Source organism: Cupressus sempervirens, chromosome 8 (genome assembly GCF_028749045.1).
Source record: "Cupressus sempervirens isolate cs-2001-9-10 chromosome 8, ASM2874904v1, whole genome shotgun sequence".
In the NCBI taxonomy this organism is placed as follows: Eukaryota; Viridiplantae; Streptophyta; class Pinopsida; order Cupressales; family Cupressaceae; genus Cupressus; species Cupressus sempervirens.
This window is the reverse complement of record NC_143125.1, coordinates 585,141,359-585,146,232: the sequence shown is the minus strand read 5'-3', so window position 1 is coordinate 585,146,232 and position 4,874 is coordinate 585,141,359. Positions and strand designations below refer to the sequence as shown.

At 34.6% G+C, this 4,874-nt stretch overlaps 1 pseudogene across 1 annotated transcript; it reads left to right on the top strand.

Annotated features, from left to right (window-relative positions):
* Positions 1–644: 644 nt before the first annotated feature.
* Positions 645–3,135, top strand: LOC149543788 (pentatricopeptide repeat-containing protein At3g12770 pseudogene; annotated as a pseudogene). The gene has a single exon (XR_016355682.1). The product of XR_016355682.1 is annotated as a pentatricopeptide repeat-containing protein At3g12770 pseudogene (transcript).
* The last annotated feature ends 1,739 nt before the right edge of the window (positions 3,136–4,874 follow it).

Genomic DNA, 4,874 nt, shown 5'->3' with positions numbered 1-4,874 from the left:
TTATAAATATTGTTTACCACCCTACCTATTTTCTTGAATATTGTATTTTTTTAATTTATTGGATGGGTAAGAGGTCGAAGCCCAATATTAGTTGTTATTATTATGTGATTAATTATTATTAATTTTTAAGCTCCTATAGATTTGAATCCAAGACCTCTGTGATAAGAAAGTATCAAACAGAATAAGAACCCAGCTCACAATTTGGTTGTCTTATAGGCTCTTGCCTAAATATTGCACTACTTTTACTAAAACTTGATAAAAAAAAAATTTATAAAAGAAATAATTTTAATATATAATCTATTAAATTGTTTGTATCAAATTAAATTTCGAGCAAAATCTCAAGAAAATCTGGTCTTTTTTCATATTTCATTAAAAAGCATGAAATATACTTAAAACATTGATCTAAAATATATAATAGTCAGATAATAGATCTACTCAATGACTTGACAACCATACACACTGAATGAAGACATCCAGATTTAGTATGAAGTCATTTCAAAAGGCAAGAACACTAACAATATTGTCAATGTGGCTGTTGACTCGGACGGACATTTGTTGTAATACAGTTACTACTGTTATACCCGATAGCATTGTATCCATTATTATATATTTGTAAAATGTTTTTTTTGTTAATAAAAATGCTTCTTTCAATAAATAAAAAACAATTATTTGAAGAAGATAAGATGAATATAGCTTTGAACTGTAATCTCTATCGAATGTTATAAAAATCCTCCAATTTGTGAAGCTAATTTGTTGGGGAATGCAGTGCTTATTTTTTTGTAGATTCCCCACGGCTGAATCATGCCGCGTACAAACGGAAAACTATGTTAAAATGAATTTCAAACCCGAAGCTACTATGCAAACAGAATTTCTGCTACAAACAGTGGTTTCTGTTTCAGTTTTATACTATAATGACTTTGAACACTTCCATGGCATCTGAAAACTATAGTTGAGACAACCAGCAAAATGGTTTTCCAAATGCCTTTATTGGTTTTGAACTCAGATACTACGTGTTCTCTTAGGCTGTTTATTATTTATTCTTGACATTATGAAACTTGGTTTTAGAAATTACACAAACTTTCAGAAACCAAAAGTTTGTATGCTTTTGTTTACCTCTGCTGTATCCAGAGATATTTTGTTGGATACCAATGCATTTGAATCTCTTTTCCGGAAATGCAATGATCTGGAATCTCTTAGACAGATCCATGGACAAGTTTTTGCGCATGGACAGATTCAAAATGTTTTCATTGCGACTAAACTTGTTGAATTATATGGCATGTTCGGAGAAGTACGGAATGCACGCCGAGTGTTTGACAAAATGGGCTACCAAAATGTTTTTCTATGGAATGAGATAATCAAAGGTTATGCCTGCAATGGATTGTTTGAGGAAGCAATTGTGTTATATAATCAAATGCAAGGGGTGGGTATTCAGAGTAACCGTTTCACTTTCCCCTACGTGCTCATGGCGTGTGCAGGGTTATCAGCTTTGGATGTGGGTAAAGATATTCATGATCAGATTATCAGGTTCAGACTACAATCAAATGTTAATATTGGCAATGCTCTAATAAGCATGTATGCAAAATGCCATAAAATGGATGTTGCGTACCAAGTGTTTAACAAAATGTCTCAGAGAAATGTTGTCTCCTGGACTACAATGATTTCAGGGTATGTTCAGAATGGACACCCTGGTAAGGCTTTGGAATTTTTTCATCAAATGAAATTGGCTGGGGTGTCCCCTAATCGAGTCACGATGTTGAGTGTTATACCGGCCTGTGCTGAATTAGGTGACCTGGATGAAGCAAAGGCTTTACATGATTATATTACAAATACTAGTTTAGAATTTGATGCTTCTGTTGTGACTGCTCTGGTAACTATGTATGCTAACTGTGGAGATATAATAGTTGCACGGCAATTGTTTGACAGAATGCCTAAGAGAGATGTAGTTTCATGGAGTGCCATGATTGGGGTGTTTGTGCAGATAGGGCAAGCTAATGATGCTCTCATGTTATTCAATTCAATGCAAAATGAGGGCGTGAGTCCTAATTCAATAACATTTGTGAATGTACTTCAAGCATGTTCTCAGTTAGGGACTCTGCAGCAGGGCACTGGGATTCATGAATACATAATTAGAGATGGACTGGAATCTGACGTTTTTGTGGGGGCTGCTCTTGTAGATATGTATGCCAAATGTGGAAATATAACTGTAGCACGCAAATTGTTCGACAGATTGTCCCAAAGAAATGTGGTTTCATGGAGTGCAATGATTGCAGGTTATGGAATGCATGGGCTTGGTGACGATGCTCTTATATTGTTTAACCAAATGCTTCAGGTTGGCATGAAGCCAAATGACATCACTTTTATCAGCGTCTTATCAGCTTGTAGTCATGCTGGTTTGGTAGAGCAGGGCTGGCAATACTTTGAAGGCATGACAAGGGATTACTACATTAAACCCAGATTGGAACATTATACATGCATGGTTGATCTCCTTGGTCGTGCCGGACATTTGGATGAGGCACAAGACTTCATCCAAAAGATGCCTTTGGAGCCTGATGATGGGATATGGGGTGCCTTGCTTAACGCATGTAGAATTCACCGTGATGTAGATCTAGGACAACATGTTGCAGAACGCCTTCTTTCATTAAAGCCGGCAAATGCTGGATATTATTTGCTCTTATCAAATATCTATGCGGAAACTGGCAATTGGGATAAAGTAAAACAATTGAGAGGAAGGATGGAAGATAATGGAGTGAAGAAGACTCCTGGATGCAGCTTGATTGAGGTGAATAACACATTGCATACATTCCTTGTGGGAGACAATTCACATCCTGAATCTACAATGAAGGATGCAGGGTATGTGACAAATGCAAGCTCTCTCTTAAGCAAGGTTGAAGAGGAGGCAGATCAACTTGCCCTCTGTAATTAGAGTGAGAATTTGTCAAATGCAGTTGGACTCCATTTTAGGTGGCATGTTGATCAGGGTACTTGTTAACTTCCAATTGGAGTATACAAGGAGGAGGTTCGTCAACACCTCATCACCACTTCCATTTTCCCATATAATTGATGTAATTTCATTTGAACTTCCATACTTTTACTTCTAGATTAATGTGAGATGTGAGCTTGATCTCTTTAATTCTACGATGTGGAGAATAAATCTAAAATTTGAAATTGAATTTTTGGACCTTGTTTTGCTAATCATTGTGAGTTACACATTAAGTTAATATGTAATGATATATAAGGACATCTAAAATGCATTTAATTTTATAAGGAAAGCAAGTTCTAGAGTATGATTTGATTATAAAAGGGATAAAATATTAGATCTTTTTAATATATAGGTCATTTGTATATTGGTAAATGTTGTTGTCAATCATTATTATTAATTTGACCCACAAAAATGTTAATCTAGGATAACACATTCAACTATTCAGCAATATCTGAATAGCCACTTAGACAATGGCCTTGACAAACTTTTCTTCTTATAAAACATTCAACTATTCAGCAATATCTGAATAGCCACTTAGACAATGGCCTTGACAAACTTTTCTATTAAGAAGATAGTAGACATTTTCTACAATAGCTGGGTTCCTCCAACTTAAAATAATTTCAACACTAAGACTAACCTTTTTCATTTTATATTTGTGAACATGTGTCAATTTCACAGGTTGGAACTCCAAAATTTACAAATTTTGAAGTACTATTAATGAACCCAAAGACAATCATAATACCCAAGAAATCATTCCTCTAATGCAGAAATATCAAGAACTACATCATCACCGAGCTTTTGGTGTTTGATATGCTTTTACAAAGATTGAAGCTACCAAAGTTTTCTTAAAAAGGCTTCATCATAATCATAAGTAATACAATGTGGAAAACCATCATATCGACACAACTTATGTTGATAAAGGTAGGGAAGTGACAAAAGGATATTTGGGGAGTTTATGCTGAACAAACTATTGATTGATGAAACATAAAGATTGGTCCTTGCGATCAATGGCTATGGAGTAACTTGCTCTTGTCGGGAAGGAATAATATGTGTCTTCGATGGTCGATCAGCTTGTCCAATGGTCGATGGGATGATTGGTGGAGCTTGGTTGATGATCAAGCATTAAGAAGTCATATCGAAGAGACATTCAAAGGGTTTTTCCATTTCAATAGACAACATATATATGACACGTAATTTCATTTCAACTGGTGTAACAAATGAGAAGTTCTGCCAATAGCAATGGTTGTAATGTCAGTTGCCTCAAAATCCAAAAATGTTGAAGGTATCATTATTGCACAAGATTGAAGGAATTAAAGGTTTCGTGCAAGGCAAAGTAATTCAGTACTTTTGATAAAAATCACAAAAGACACTCAAAAGGATATTCATAACAAATTGTTGAACAAAGTATGGTACTCGAAGTAAATCTGTAGAAATTGAGGAATTTGACTATTGTTGCGTAATTACCCCAATGGAGATCCCTAGGATTCAAGAAGGAAGCTTTGTGATAAGAACAATCAAAATTCTAGGAGCAAAAGGTTTAAGAGATGGTGGTATTTCGACATGTAAAAATGATGTTGACAAAAGATAAAAATAATTGAAATTTAAAAATATAGAAACAATCTAGTTCAAAAAATATGGTTTTCAAGCTCTAGTTAATTTTATAGCTTTTCACGAGGAGGTTTGGGTTCTCAACCAAACCCAAATCCTAAAGATACGTAGTTATTAATTAATTTGTTGATTAGACTTTTCAAAAGATGTCCTTGATAGGGATAACTTTAAGAAACCACCCTTTGGGAACAAGTAAACAATTTGGGTGAATCGAACATTAGTTCATGGGGAAAAAATTAATTTCTATTAGTGAATTTGTTTTTTTTAGTAGGACAATATTTAATTT